We start from the raw sequence: 16,546 nt of genomic DNA, 5'->3' as shown, positions 1-16,546 counted from the left end.
CAAGGGAACAGGCTGGATTCAGGAAGGAATATTATACAATCGATCACGTCCATTTCACGACTAAATATATCAAGAAATCCGCAGTGTACAATCAGCCTGTTTGTATGGCTTTCCTAAATTACGAAAAGGCATTTGATTAAGCACATACCAGCAGTCATTGCAGCATTACGCAATCAAGGAGTACAGGACGCTTACGTAAATATCTTGGAAAATATATAGAGAGATTCCACAGCTGCCCTAATTCTACACAAGAAAAGTAGGAAGATAGCAATTAAAAGGGGTCAGACAAGAGGACAAGCCATTAAAATGGGAAGACTTAGAGTAAGGATCATCGGCGAATATCTCAACAACCTTCGGTTTGCAGACAACATTGTCCTGTTCTGCAACACTGGGAATTAATTACGACAATTTATTCAGGACCACAACAGAGAAAGTCTAAGAGTGTGGTTGAAGACTAAAGTTCAAAAGACAAGGATAATGCTCAGCAGCCTGGAAAGAGAACAAGAGTACAAGATCGCCAGTCAGCCTATAGTCTGTGAACGAGTATGTGTACCTAGGTAAATTACTCACACGGGACCGTGATCATGAGAAGTAGATCTGCAGAAGAAGCAAAATGGCTTGGAGCGCATGCAGAAGTCATTGTCAGATCTTGACTGAAAGCTGATCATTATAATTAAAATAAAGGTCAGCAATCAGTGCATTCTGTTGGTGCAAACCTGAGACAGCAACCTGGAGACTGACAGAAGCTCGCGAACAAGTTAAGGCCCACGCAGGGAGCGATGGAACGAAGAATGTTAGGCGTACCTTTAATGGACAGGAAGAGAGCAACGTAGATCAGAGAGGAAGCGGTGATAGCCTATATTGTAACTGACCTTAAGAGAAAAAATGGTGGTGGACAGGACATATCATGCATATGCTGATAAGCAGTGCAGCATTAGGGTTAGAGAATGGGTACCATGAGGAGGAAAGTGCAGTCAATGACAGCAGACGACTAAGTGGGGTGATGAAATTGAGGAATTCGCAGGTGCTGTTTGCAATCAGTTGGCGCAGGACTTGTTTAATTGGAGATCGCATGGAGAGGCCTTCGTCTTGCAGTAGACATAAAAAAGGCTGATGATAAGGGGCTTCTATTTTGTTTTGCCCGCAAAACATACACTTTCATCTATCGTTTGTTGCATTGGCACAGTCAGAAGCATTGTTTCAAGGCTGATTGAAGAAGAATCACACATGGCTGTGCTTTTGCAGTATGTCCTTACACCTTAGATTGGCTTGCCGGCGGCGTCTTCAGCGCGCCCAATCATATTTGTTTTATGTATTGGGCTTGATTGCAGTAGTCGGTCGACCCTGTACGAGGTGCTCGAGCTATTGACGTCATCTTTTTGAGGTAGTCAAGTCTGGGATGGCAACAGGGCGAAAGCTGCTAGCATATGAAGTGCTCATGAATAACTTAAATTGGTTGAGATACGTTGACTGTGTAAATTCCATGATTGAACTAGGGTTAGCTATGGCTGGTAAGTTGATTTATACATTCGCCATCCTCCAGCCCCGCGTTTTCAAATTTTTCCTCTTGTCCCGGACCCAATAAACACAAGCACTAGGCAGTAACAATTTTGTAACCTTCTATTAATCTCATGAGTTTGCAGCAATCGTACGACCAATATTCATGAGTATTTCCCAGTAAAGTGCATGCATACAGCGAGGACTTTTTGTTGTGCGACTACTTTTCGCGAGTGGCCAGGCGCTCGTACCTCCGCTGGTACACATGAAGGTCGGCTCGTTGGTCATGAAACAGCCGCAGTAGATTTTTTATATTGGAGAATGAACGCTTCGTTGACAATAAGATTACTTTCGAATCAAACAGCTATCCTGCCGATGCTGTCCTAACTTCAGGCTGCGGCTGTCAAGTGGCATGCTGCTTGCCCATAACACGGGCCGTGAAAGTAGCAGACTAGTGGCACATCGGACTACCAGGTTCACAGGCAAGCTACAGGACACTAAGCAGATATGAAAGCTAAGCACCAGGTCCTCAAGGAAAGGAGCAGGACACCAGACTACTATTAAGGCTGGCTGCCAGTTTCACAGAGCGAAGAGCTGGGCAACGCTTCAATCGCAGCCCAGTGGAACACTCCTAAAAAAATGTACACGCTTTCTTGATTCGTATGTTGCCACACATCAATAATTTTCGTCTGTCTTGCTTGCCCAGCTAGCATGACACCCGGAAGACTTGCGAAATCGCTCTAGAACTACCGTTCGGTTCGTTTTCTCTCCTATGACAATGCTGTCGACCATCTTTGTTTCGCGGAAACACAGGCAGTACTAAAACGCGAGTGTTCTTGGGTAATCTACGCATTTTCCCGGGACTATGCATCTGTCTCTGTCTCTACGAAAGTTTATATCATACCGTTTTCGCGCCTGCCTGGCTCAATGGGGAGTCTGGTCGAATGGTTAGCGTATGGAGCTCCTGTGCTGACGTAGCAGGGTCCGAAACCAACCGCGGGGTGAAACTTGGACAAGAGTACGTACATACCGGTGCATACCTGCCTCTCCAACGAAGCTCTTTCACTCCGACATGTGTCGTTTAAATGCGAGAGTGGATAGGGACAGCTGTTCGAAGAACGTTTTCGCCAATGACTTGGAGCAACGGGTGTGTCCCACTCGGCCTGTGCTGTTCGACACTGAACATCTCTGACGCCAACTATTGTCACTGCGTTTGCGCCCGAAGATGTGTGCAAATCTCCATATGATCTTTTTGACGCCAGCTTGGCAACCAAGGCATGTGTCGCACTACAATGACGAAAAAGATTCCTTGAAGTTCTCCGATGCTGAGGGCAATCGAACCTATGTCAGAATGGGCCCTCAATGACATTAAGGCATCCCAGTACCAGGCTGTTCAACGAATGTGCTAGGTATGGGCCGCTTTCAATGAATGCCTTTCACGTGAGCTCTTTAGCGAACTGCACGAACGCAGTAGGTATTTGCTGCTCATCAACGAACCTCTCGCCAACTGGGGTCACTGAGTATGTGCCACTCAGTATGTGCCAAGTGAGGCGACAATTCTGAGCGTTCACAGGCAACAGTGCGCCACGCTTTTCGTATCGTTAGCCGCCTGTGAACATTCCGACAATGCCATTAGATGACACAGTGCGTCCAGAGAGAAACACGATAGAGAAGCCCGGCTGCCGCATGACGCCTTTCTCTGCATTCGCACCAACCCATGCGGCAGCACTAGAAGGCGCCGAGTGTTCTTAGGGAAGTGCGAAAGACGAGTCATATTTTTGTACGCGTCTCTTACATAACTCGTTTCGACGTCAGAAATACGTTGCGCCGCTATGCCAAGTAAACGCTGACACAATACCGCGGACAGCCATTTTAATGCATTCTGTCGCAATTTTCTGATGAAAGATATTACACTGACGTTTCACGCAAGCTCCAGTTCAGGATTTGTTAGCACGGCGAACCTTTTTTGAAACATTCTTTCTAGCGCATATTCACATTTTCAAAATTTGAGTACTATTATTTAAAAACCGCAATTCCACAACAAGGTAATCTTGTGGAATGAATTTTTCGCTCGTTTTCATGTGTCCGACTTGTCGTTGTTCTAATTTGCGAATACAAAAAACGTATTTGTAACAACAAACATCTTTGTCCAACTGCAACACGAAGCTCCGCGGTACCGATACCTTCTAGCGATTGCAAGAAATGCAGAATTGCGTTATCTGCTTGGAAGCAGAAGTTTCTTCAGTTACTGTTCATGTTGCGAACCACAAACTCTTCTTTGTGTTGCATTCGCAAACCTGTACGATTTGCGAAGTTAGATAAATTCTGTAGCGTAGTTGAGAAAGAGAGCTAAGGTAGCATAGAAAGCACAACCTGTTGTTGAAGCTATCATTTTTTTAGTTTATCTCTTTGGTTCATTTGTTAAATTTAAGCAATATTTTTTGCCCCTAACAGTTTGAATTTTTCTGAAACCTTGTTGAAAATTAGGTATGTGTGTGCATCAAAATGTTCTGGAAGTGACTGCTCTCTAGAGAATTACCTTTGGAGTGCCCACAAGGTGCATTTTGTTGAAGAATCGTACATGACTGTAGCTAGTGCCTCTATCCAGCCTTTTTCTGCTTCGATGTTTCTATTTATTAAATTTTTTATATAATTTGTATTGCGGCGTTCAAGTGTGCTTTGCATTTGCTAACTTATTAGTGTAATGTTCATGGGCTGTCAATTTGATGAAGAATGTATCTGTCCCTACTGTGAAATTTTCCGTTGCTGCAAACATTGTAACAAACTTTTATTGATTTTCTGAAGTTACTAACCTTCCTAATTTTAAATAATCAAATAGGACTTAAATATATCGTATGTTAGGTTTATAAACATCAGCTCGCTTTTATATTTATAGAACCCTAAATTACCAGACAAGCTAAGAAAGTTTGATCAAACCTCATGAAGTGTTAGTACCCGTCGTCTTTCGGGATATATGAGTGCGACTACCATTTTTTGCCTACGTGATGCATTTCAGCCTATAATATGTCTATATATCTACCGCACCGACACAATACCTAACGTTATGTAACAGCCTTCGGCTCTATGTGTTCCCTTAGTCATAGCTCCCTCGTAGATCTTAAACCGTCATCACTGCTGCTATGGGAGCTGACTCGCATTATGCTAATCGTCATTCTGCATTTTATGTCCACTGATTGGCCCAGTTGCTCTAATACCTTGGGACACCATGAATGGGCTCGTACCTGTGGCGCTGTCGTAGTCTTTGTATCGTCGTCATTCCGGCTTTGTCATCCAACTCACGTGATACTGTCGTCACGCCTCCTTCAGAGAAAGAAATTCAACAAGAGGAGACACTCGGCGAAAACTGGCAACAGGAAACACGCCGCGCCTAAATTTAATGCCGTCCGTTAGTCGACGCGAGCATCGGCAAAAAAGAATGTGTAATGAACTTGCAGACAACGTTTTAGCTTTTTTATTCTTCCCCGCTAAAACTTAATAGTTTTGCACATAAATGAACTTATGCTTCCCGACGTATTCTTGAGCGCTATAACATAAAACTATTCCAAACTTTTCTATTCCAATTCTGCAATGAGCCCTCCGCGATCGGCCAATTTTTTTAACCACTCCCACTTCACCTGTCTGTCATGTGACGTCACAAAAACCGTGATAGCTCCCCATCTGATATGACGTGTGCACGCTGATTATGCGTAGTTTGACTGAACAAAAGAAAAACAGTCATTTCTGATTCGACACATTTCGCCATTAGTCCTTGGCTATTGGTCAAAAGTTTTCGGGCTGCACCCACTTCACCTGCCTGTCACGCGACGTCATAAAACCGCAATAACTCACCGCGTCAAAGCGGCGTGTACGCGTTCAAGATGCACTAATAGGCCGAAGAAAATTGAAATTTCTTCTGAATAGCCGCAGGCTGCCCCGTTCCGAAAGGAATAAAAGATGGCTGCCGCTGCTCGCTCAGGTATTGGCTACTCGCACATGCCGGATAGCAGGAGTTTCTTTGCGTATAATAAAACTTTTTGCGTGGCCGTGTAACGTTTTCGAGCACTTTCGGCACGTTTTCTACCTCCTTCTGCCAACTCTTCTTCGCTGAGAGTCAGTTTTAGCGTCATTCTTAAGCTTACGTTGCACGCTGCCGTGATTTTCGACGAGCAACCGCAAGCTATGTATATGAAAGCGGACCAATCGCAGGCGCCGGCACCACCCGCTTCAGCCGGTTATCGATTTTCAGTACAGCGGCTAGGCCCATCGAATCCCTCTCCACTTGAGCGTGCTCCTCACCTCTTGTCGGCCAATTAGATAAGACAAGCCGCTCGGTGTAGGAATAGTTATTCGTTTTTTAAACGAACAGAAGTTACCTCCTATGAACGAGGAGAGCGTATGATTGGTCTGTTCAGACAACCCTACGGGTGATCGTCCGACGCTTACGTCGACGGTTACGCAAATTTGACGTCAGGTGATTGGAATAAAACATCTTGGAAAATCTTTGCGTTATAGGGCCCCTTACGTTACTATCAACACGCTAGTCGACCGCTAGACGCGCCATATGATGCGCCATGCGCCAGACGTGCCGCCGAAGTGAGCAAGGCAGGCTTCGCATGTGAACATCGCCTGTTCGGTGACCCGTCTCTTTTGGATGTAGCCCGTTTGTTGGGCTCCCCGCCTTTCCTTGCGTTGATTCTGCAATTCGACATGGCGCCACTGAACTATTGGACTGAGGAAAGGTGAGAAATTTTGTTTCACAGTCTGGGACGCATTTCAAGCAAATTTAGGTTTACCGCACTAAACAGAGACTATAATGACGCAGTTAGCGAAAATCAGCACGGTCCTTCTGGCACCGTTAATTTGAGGTAATGCCCCGTACTGGGAGATGTTTGCGACGCTCTCTATAAGCCCCAACATTATTGTAACTTCTCTTGGTAGTTTTTGGGCACGCTTGCCCCACCGGCCTTTCTGACGCAGTTAGCGAAAAGCAGCTCGACCGTGGTGACGACTTCGCGTGTACTGAAACCTACTGGGACAAGTGCGTGACGCTTTCCCTGCCCCCCAGCATCATTGTATATCGCTACTTTTAGGGATAACTGTTAGGTACGCCCGCCGCGCCTGGCGTTGTGCGCAGCTAGCGAAAGCAGCTCGGGTTTGTGCTGAAATTTCGCATGTACCGCATCTTACTGGGAGAACTTCGTCCCGCATTCTCTGACCCCCTAAATTATTGTAATTATTTCACAACCTCTTCGAAAACTTTTGAGGCCTGCTGGTGACGACTGGGGTGGTGAGGTAGTTAGCAAAAAAGCAAGCCGGCCGTCGTGACAGTTTGGCGTGCACTGAATTTTAGTGGGACAAGTTTGCGACGCTTTTTGTGGCCCAGCAACAACATATACCTTCTTTCGGTAATCACGCTTGTCGAAAACGCGACGAGCGATTGCCAAGAGTGATAACACGGGAGTGTGTTGCTTGCGCCGGCAGGACGCGCAAAAGATAACGCCAAGGAGCTCCAAAACCACGCACTTAACAAATCTGTCTTCTGAGCGATTGAAAAGAGGCTTTCCAGCCACGAATTTGTCTTGAGAGCAACTAGAACGCATTGGGTGAACGTCTAGCATGGTCTGGTTGAGAGCGTGCGAGTACTTTTTGTATACGCAGCGTAGTATTGCGTCGGTTGAAGCCAAGTTCTTTTGGATACACCCAGTCGCCCGTGCATTTGTGCTCTTAAAGGGCAGGAAATAAGGCCCGGGAATGAGGAATGCTTGAAAGTCAGCTATCTTCTTCATACTGTAGGGTATTGTTTGGGTGGAGCCTCTTTCCTACGAAACGTATGTAAAAGTCAATTTCTTTGTAATGCAGCCCATTCACTTCTTACGTGTGTTTCGCCTCTACACGCGCTATTTCTGTTAGGCCTATATAACAATATGATACATGTTTGTAATTTACTTTTCTTCAGCTGATAGCATCTGGTGGAGCTCCTTACGGTTACTACTGCTGCTTATCTGGTCCAACAACATTGCATGAATGCACAGAAAGCCCGGAAGGAGCATATACATAGAGCAAAATAAACATTTCATAATTTCAGAAGACGTCTTTCGTTTACTTCATTTATTTGCACGTGGCACAGATTCGTTCGAGGCTTGGAAACGTCGTTCGCAATAATTTTTAGTAAATGAAAAAATTCCGCGCCAAGACCGCGTGTGGTTCAGCAGTACAAGCGAAAAAGATATGCTGCGTTGATCAGCGGAGCCGACATGACGTGTACCAGCTGGCGTTCAAAACGCGCGCGCCCAGAATCAAAACCTGAAGGTATTAATCTCATCCTCTTGGTGCGCTACAGTCAATTCGGCCGCTGGACTGTATGTGATTGTTCGCTTTTGTTGAATGTCTTTCTCTACGTCTTCTTTTGTGATGCAGAAGCCATGCATTCGTTGCGACACCAGAATCGTGAGGCAGTTATTGGAATTCCATGACAGTGTCCTTAATCGTCGTGGCTTTAGCTTTGTCGCGCGAGTGTCCGTACTGCTTTCTATTCGTCACGTTGTTGCCGTCAACTATTCGTTGTCATACAGGCTTTGCAATACAGGCTTTGTCATTGCTGTCTTACACTCGTCGTCATGGAATAGTAATGTCGTCGTCAACAATCTGTCGTCATCAAACAATTGTTGTTAGGCATTCACTGCCAGAGCCTTGTGATTCCGTTGCGATCCTTCTGCTTTCATCATTCTAAGTTCGTCATGTAATTCTTGTCATGTCTTCATGCCTCCTTGGTCATACCGCATCCATCGTTCAGTCAACATCAATCTTCCGTCAATCTATAGTTATCAAACTCTCGTCATTCAATTGTGATTATGCTGTCGTTGTCATACCACTATCCCAATTTAATGATCGTCACAAAATAACCGTCATACATTCATTGACATACTGTCACGTGACGACGTAGCGGTCATCCCATTGTCGTCAACTTTGACATATGAAGCTCATCATTTCGTCGACATCACACCTGTGTGGTCACACATTTATCTTGATACCCTTGTGGCCATTTCATCGTCGTTATTGCCTTGTCGACTTTCCATGATGTGTTCGCGGTCATACGTCTTGACGCGGTCGCATCCGTTCCATCATCGTTATTCTAACTTCAGCATCTTGGTTTCCCATGCCACTTTCATCGCGATATCATCGCAACCCTTCCAGTGTTGTCATTCTTGCTTCGACTTCTGACTCTCGCATGCTGTCGCTATCACAGCGTTGTCCTCATTGGCACCCAGTTGTCGACAAACCATTGCCGTCATGCTGTCGTTTTATCATGGTCAACACTTCAGTAACGTCATTCCATTGTCTTCATGCCACCATTGTCACGTCATCACCTGTCATCTTATTGTCCCTAAGATGTCGTCTCCATACTCTCGTAGTTATACCATGATCACTAGTTTAGAATTCTAATCGAATTCTCTTCTTATCGTCATCGTCATCCTGCTTTTGTCGTTCCATCTACGTCATTCTTTCTTCACCCTTCCACCGTCATCACTTTGTCGGTATCATACAGTTACAATCCCGGCCCATTCGTGGGGGACCTTGGAAAGCTATTGCCATAGCCGAGTGGAACGATAGCAGAGCATGTAACATATAGCCGACGGTGCGGTGGCCTCAGAATCACCCGCGCACATGTTAAAGAAACGTGACTTCACAAATGCTATGTGTAACTACCTATCTTGAATGCTATTCACATAACTGGCGGCAGTCATAGTGCGATGAATTCTGCCATGAATTGTTATTGCTTTATTTCCATCTGTATAACTATGTGTTCACAAATAATAATATTAATAATAATAATAATAATAATAATAATAATAATAATAATCAATCGAAAATTATGCGCACTTCTAGCGGGATTGGGGAAATATGCAGTTGGTACCTAAAATATATTATGCACAGCATCGCTGTGAGTTGCAGGCACATTAAAAAGGTGTACAACAGGGATCGAGAGCTTACGGTGCCCAAACAAGCAACTGATTTGCGTTGGCAGTCTATTCAGCCAAAAGGTTCTTTAGATAGGAATGCCGGTATGCGTTAATGTCAAATGATTTCATAGCTTTTCCTGCCCGCAAAAGGAAAATGGGCACCCCATGCCAGAGGAAATATGTGAAAGAATGTAATCCGCAATATTTTACAAAATGGAAAGTGTAACTGAAGGTTTATTAGGTTCAATCAGAAGTTGTTAGCGCTTTTTTCATGATGTTCGCAGCGGCGTTGATATGACGCAAAGCAGCTGTGGGGTGTTTGGGGCACTCACGCTATTTTTGTAATTTAGTGGTGAGAGCGCGCAAAAGCTCAAATCAAAGACATCGGTTAGGTTCGGTGCATGAGCTGTGGTGAGACACTAATTCTTATTGGCCCCTTGTCAATAGGGGTCTCTACTATGATTCAGCCTCTTGAAACCTGTTGTACAACTATATTTCGTTCTTTTCAGACCACATGACCGAGCTTCAAGTTTGCCGAGAATAGTTCAGTACTTTTGGTTTCACTACAGCGGTTTATGGACAAGGACCGAAATAAAAAGCAAATATAGAGTTGGCTTGCATTCTGTTATTACTCGCGTTACCTAGACTGGTGTAATATTAAGGAAAAATGTTCAATAAAATTTACCTTCAGCGAAGTTCTTGTTTGAAAGGATTCTTCTATAGATGCTTTATACTATAGAATACTAATTGTTCATTTCCTACAACTTTCCTGCTCTTAGACTTGAATCCAGCAACAGCAATAAATAACACAGAGTAGAGTGGATTTATTGAGAATAAACCAACACATAAATAAATAACTGTTAAACAGGAGAATTTATGTCCAGCAATATATAGTGGTTGGACAGGCAGCTAGATTTGTAAGCCTTGTTGTCGTCATAATTATTTACCATCATTCTGCCGCAAATGCCTTGCGATATGTCCATGAAGCTTTAATGAAGTAAATCTAGCAACGATCATGAAGGATAGCTTGAAAACAATGATGAAAGAAAACAAATAAATACTGTTTGAAGAGTAATAAATACGCATCGCAAAAAAATTAATGAAACAGCACTTTCAGCAATATTATAACAGCTGAAAATAAGTGTACGAGTAGGTGCTGGGGCTAGTGCCACCTAATAGAGAGAGGGAAAGCGACGGATTGGGAAGGCTATCTTTGCAGCCGACGACGCCACCAGGAAATCGAAGCCAAGTATTTTTCTGCTTTTGTAAGCCCAGGTTTGTGAGAAAGGGAGCAACATCATCAAAAGAAAAAGTGCAAATCTGGGCAGAATTCACAAAGCTTATCGTACGCAAAGGAACTTTGCCATTGGTTGACGATTGTTAATAATCAGACCTGCAATAGGAATATCTGTACTTTCCCCTCACTAATACTTCTAAGGTCAGAACTTTTAGTGAAAGTAGGGCCTGGAGTTGTAGTCTTCGAAGCGTACTCCCGCTTTTTGCTGTCACGTTTGTTTTCTGTCACAAAGCGCAACTGTTTTTCAGCAACTTTCACCGATTGCCCCGTGGTCATGGAAACGGCTAGAAAAGTCGCTCAAGAATGTGGTGCTGTTTCGTACAATTATCTCATTGTGAATTCATTCCAATATCTTCACGTAAGATTTAGATACCTTGCGACACATGCACGAGTGGTGATGAGCGAGGTTATTCCCTACAGCCACAGTTTTCCTTATCTAATTAACGAACGAAAGAGGTGGAGCATGTAGTAGAGAAGATGGTTTCAGTGGAGCCAAGCTAGCAAATTGAAAGTAGATAACCGTGCAAGAACAGTGGCACTGGTGTGACCGATTGGTCTATATCCCCATGCCTGGCTTGCGGAGGCCATAGAGGACGCTCAGTGAAGGAGATTTGACAGAGCGATGTAACATACCTGCTGAAAGGTTTTATAAAGGTGACACGGTCACGCAAAATTTTAAGGTACACAAAGAAGTGGACTATAGCCAGAAAATTCGAGTACATAACGCCATAGAGATCAGTGAATAGCTGTCTTCTATCTCTTTCGGAACAGGGCAGTCTCCAGCTATTCAAAAAGAAGTTCAGCTTTACTAGGCATATAGTCTATCTTTATTGCGTACACGGAATTTTCAAATGGTGGGTTTCGGTGGTTTTACGAAATCGCGCGCACGACAGGTGAATTAGGCACGGACCCAGAACATTCGCATTATTCGATGAAGCGTTAATGGTGACAAAGGTATAGAATCGCAAATAAGCGATTTTCTTTTGGTCGGTCCAATCAAGAAAAATAACTGTCCGCATGTCATCTTGAGATGGTGAGTTTTCGCGGTTCTTGCGATGTCTCTTGACAGATGGGCGAAGTGAGCGTGGCCCCTAAATTATTTGAAAAATCGTGGAGAGTAAATAATACAAAGGGATATAAATACATTAGACTAGCTTTATGTTAGGGCACCAAGTTTGTTGCAATGTTTCAGAGACACTATGTTTTTAGGATACGTTTTGCGGACATCAGGCATATTGGAGTTATTTCTGTTTTCTTTAAAACTATTTAGCATTACCGGAATTTTCCGGCTATGAAAGACACATTATAAATTGTAACCGCTCACTTACTGGTTGTATGTAAATGCGCCAATCAGAATCGCATAGCAAGAGGCTATAATGCTTTGTAAGCGAAAATCGTGCTAACATTTGTTGTGCATATAATATTAGCGAGGCAACTGGCCATTTGCAAAGAACACTTAAGAACTGAAGGATTTAGGGATTTGGACCCAGATTACTGGGAAGATGATTATGCTAAGTAAAACTTGTAATGCAGATGAAGCTAACAAATGCGCACAATGCCGGTCATGCCAGTAAAATATTGGTTCTGTTTTGTTAAATATCAGAGACATCCCTTGAGAAGCATTAGGCGCGTTTATTAAGATTTCTCACCAAAAATACAGGCAGCAGGTTGGCGCCCATGGTTGGATTGGTTTTTATCTTTATCAACGTTCGTTCGCCCCTGGCTGAAACTGACGGTGAAATTGCTATAGAAGTGCTCCTGTTGATTTCCTTGAGTGTTATTAATGCCAAACGTCGTTGGCATCCTTTGCACCGGCGATCGGTTTCACCCGAATATTAGTTTTCTAGTCATAAATCCCTACAAGACATTCCCCCATTAGCACTGTTTTCTTTTGTCAATTTTTTTTTCCTGCTAGAATTTCAGACCATTAGCATTGCTATAAAATTTTCGATCTGTACACAACTTTCCCTCTTGCTATGAAGTTGTTCCTCAGTGGGCCTTTATCGCTGCCGAGAATTTACAGAAAATGTAACCTGTCAGCAGGTATTGTGATCGGTTCAAGAATGGTGTTGCAGATACTCGAATACACAGGAGCAGTATTGCCAAGCTTCGAATTTGCGACGAGACGCGCATAACAAGCAGACGTATTTGACCAATGAGACCAGGATCAATGAACCTATATTGTGCTCGCGGCTGTCTCTTTTGTGTGTGGGTTTCTTGTAAGGCCAATGGGTTTTCATGCGCACTGCTGGCGAATGCGACTGACATTACCTTTGCAGGTGAGAGTGTCCCAGAAGCGTGCGTCAAAAAGTTTGCAGTTATTCTAGCTGTAAGGTCTACAACTTTTGTTCAAATATTGAAGATGAATGTCTAGAAAATGATGCTAGTCATGATTTCTGTTCAGGAAATACCACTTCACTTGATCTAGATTTCAAGTTCGTAATTGTAACATGTGCCTAGAGAGTATAAATAAAAAAGGGAATATAAATATTTATATTTTATTAAGCCACCCAGACATTAAGCCAGTGTTCGTCTCTTCAGGAAACCACCTGAAGAAGTCAAATTGCGCTATAAGACTTCATGCCATTTAAAATATATTTGCGCAAAACGAAAATATAAAATTAACGCTTACATGGGATATCCAGCATAACCTGTACTCTTATGGCAAATATTTCAGAATGATCAATTTCTGATTCCATTTCACGCAGGCTAAAATCCAGTATTCCGCGTTGGCTCAAATTAACGATAGGATTTCGGCCTATGGCAGACGTCTCATGAACAGTACATCCAAAAGGCTGCATGTATAAAACTTCACGCCCCTCATATGTTTAGTCAACTATAACGATCACTTCAGTGAACCCTTACCGACGCTACGTTAATTCCAACAATACAACTTGGGTTCTCCTCAGAAAGCGGTCGTCAGATGTCGCAAGTGTGCTGGCGCGATACAGAGAGGTGTTGAAGTTCAGGTACCGTAGTGCACAATGTACCACAGCATGCGGGAAGCGATGACTACCACCACCACTTGTGCGAATGAGATCTCCGTAAAGTAAGTTTGCACTAACAATTTTCACTTTTTGAATTGGTCATATCAGGACATCCGCAAGTCATACACACTGATGCATATCTTTGAGATTTCGACTATTAGCCGTCATATTTATTACGTAGTTTCTCTCACTGGGAGTCGATATATTGTGCTTAATTGTTTTGTTTGCTTCTATTTTGCTGTTCGTAACAAGTTTATTCCATGAAGTTTTTATCTTGTATACACCTAATCTGTTGTAGATATTTCTTAATAGATAAAATTCAGATTCTATCTTTCCTTAAGATGTTTGGTATTTCCTTTCTTATATTAGGCAGATTATATTATTTCACAAAATTTTTTGTAATTAAGTATCACCTTGTAATGGCGCCACTTTCGTCTCCAAATCAAGGCGAAGAATGTCGGCGCACGTTGCACATTCTAGAAACCAGGGACACTATCGCAGGAGTAAAGGGGCCGATTTACTCTTCAACGCATTGTCTTACTCTTGCAAAATGTTGAGTGGATTGAAATGCATTCTTCACTCCATCGGCAAGGAAAAAATGAAACGTTATATTCACCTTCAGAGAGAGAGTAGAACTCCCGTTCAACTTGTGCGGCAATAGAGAAGAAAACATAGCCTAAGCTCTTGATTCAACAGTAGGAGGCTTACCAAGAACAATGCGATGTATCACTCACGGGCGCTGACCAAAGAACACACTTTTTTCCTTTAAGAGAACAGGCGGCCACAGTGCAAAGGGAAGCGGGGCCAACGCTCTAGTTTTCACTCGGAGTTACCCCCACAACCAGCACACAACAATGGCGGAACAGCCCAGCATCGCACAAAGGTGATCCGTCGAGCGGGCAGGAACGAAGGTCATCCAACGGAGATCGTGTATCAGCCATTTGTCGCCGGCGCGAAAATAGGATAGTCGTTCGTCATTCGTTGGATATAAGAACAAATCATCCGTGGTAAGTTAATTCTAACTTACGTACCCATTCTGCTTGTATGACATGCTATAGGTGGAAAGTCGTCGCGACGTTTAGCCAGCGCGATTGAAAACGGACTAGGCACGCGCGCTGCGTCTAAGTCAACCGAAAAGCCAGTTGTCGTCATAAGTGCATTTAATTTGGTCCCTTGCCGCTAGCCGTAACAGCTTCGAAAATCGCAAACACGCCCAGAGCCATGGTAGGTTGAATAAGACATGAGGCGAGAGGACGCATAAAATGGTTTTTTTACCAGCCCATGATTCGGAATCTATGCTCAGCGTATTCAGCGTGTGTTTTGTGTCTTTGTATGTATTCAGTTTGACAGTCTACTGCGTACGGAACCGTGTTTGAATAAAGAGTCGTCTAATAGAATGAGTCGTTTTGCTGGCGGCTTGCTTTCGTTATAATAAGCCGGGAGCTTGACGACGTCTTTCGCCAATAGGTAATCTGCGACCACTGAAGTTATATGCTGCAGCTGTGCTACTTATAAGGCTTTGCCGCTGGCAATCAGCTGCATACTGCGAGTGGCCAGTTGGGCGCGTTATCTTCAAGTAGCTGAACACGCATAAGTAAATCATATTTTGGGCTGAATAAGACTGAGCTGTTTTAGCGCATTGATTGAAATGGTGTGATTTTGCTAAATTTTAGGTCTCGTGTGGCAGTATTCGACAACGTTGCGAATGTGACAAGTTGCTTATGTGTACGAACTCGGGGAATCGTCAAGCGATAAGTTGTGCATCGCAATCGAATATTACAGCTACTGTGAGGAAACGCAGTTGCAGGTGCGCTTTGCGTACGCTTACTGTTTTGGGCATGCTTGTGCGTTTGTTAATATGAGTTGGCGCTTCGGAGTTATATCACATGAACAGTTAAATCACGCTTCCTCTGGAAGTTACAAACGTAATCGGTGCATTTTGGTATTCCATGGCACATCAAAATGTGTTTCTCGCTTTAATATTTTACTGCAGAAATGACGTATCGAAATGAAACATTGCCCCAATTTTGCGTTACCGGTCGGCAGTCGTGCACAAAAGAAGAGTGCGTCTAATGAACAAATAACTGTGGTCTCACTTCTCCTTTAGCATGCTTTCAAGAACGTAAAATGATATATTTAAAACTGCAGCAATAGTCGACACTGTTAAATATGAACTCCGTTTCGTACGTCATCAATGAAAATAAGTTTGTGCTTTTTAGTAGGCATAGGTGCAGCCCGCTGTAAACTGTTTCTTGTTCGCCTTGAAACGTGGGTAAGGTCGACATAACAAGCCTTGTTGCTCATTCTTATAGGTACACTCAGTAATATTGAATGAACTGGAGGACCATATATTCATCCCTACTGAGCATTATGTTTGCAGATATGACTCTCAAATCATGGCTTGCGTAGTGGGACAACAAGAGATTGTGCGGGCGGCACCCGGGGGACGTGCGTAGGATGTGTCACAAGTTTTGTTTGTGACACACCAGACTGATGACTGACTTATGTCGTCTGACAATTACCAATATACTATTTATTAGAGGGATATTGAAACAGTGATGCTGAACAAGGATGATCTGTCGGTTATTTCTTGATTCTTTAAATCTCAAAATTGAAGTTAGGTTAGCATTTTTCTGTTGGAGTCATTTAGATGTTCCGGAGGCATTTCTATAGGAAGAGACTAAGAGGTAAGACTTTCTTTTATTGCTGTGACCTAGTTTCTTCACTGTCTTGATGTTTTTTTGCACCATTTTCTCGTGTTGACTTCTGCACACCATACTTTTCAGGCACCCGCTTTATATAAC

General features: G+C 43.4%; 1 long non-coding RNA gene across 1 annotated transcript in view; it reads left to right on the top strand.

The window, feature by feature from the left end:
• Window positions 1-10,145, top strand: part of LOC142586939 (uncharacterized) — a 36,920-nt gene extending 26,775 nt beyond the window's left edge. The window contains exon 4 of the long non-coding RNA XR_012829305.1: window positions 9,968-10,145. This is a non-coding gene — a long non-coding RNA (uncharacterized LOC142586939). The remainder of the gene's footprint in view (window positions 1-9,967) is intronic.
• Window positions 10,146-16,546: the final 6,401 nt, after the last annotated feature.

This window comes from Dermacentor variabilis, chromosome 7 (assembly GCF_050947875.1).
Source record: "Dermacentor variabilis isolate Ectoservices chromosome 7, ASM5094787v1, whole genome shotgun sequence".
Taxonomy (NCBI): domain Eukaryota; kingdom Metazoa; phylum Arthropoda; class Arachnida; order Ixodida; family Ixodidae; genus Dermacentor; species Dermacentor variabilis.
The sequence above is the reverse complement of the archived record's forward strand: the minus strand, read 5'-3'. Positions and strand labels throughout refer to the sequence as shown.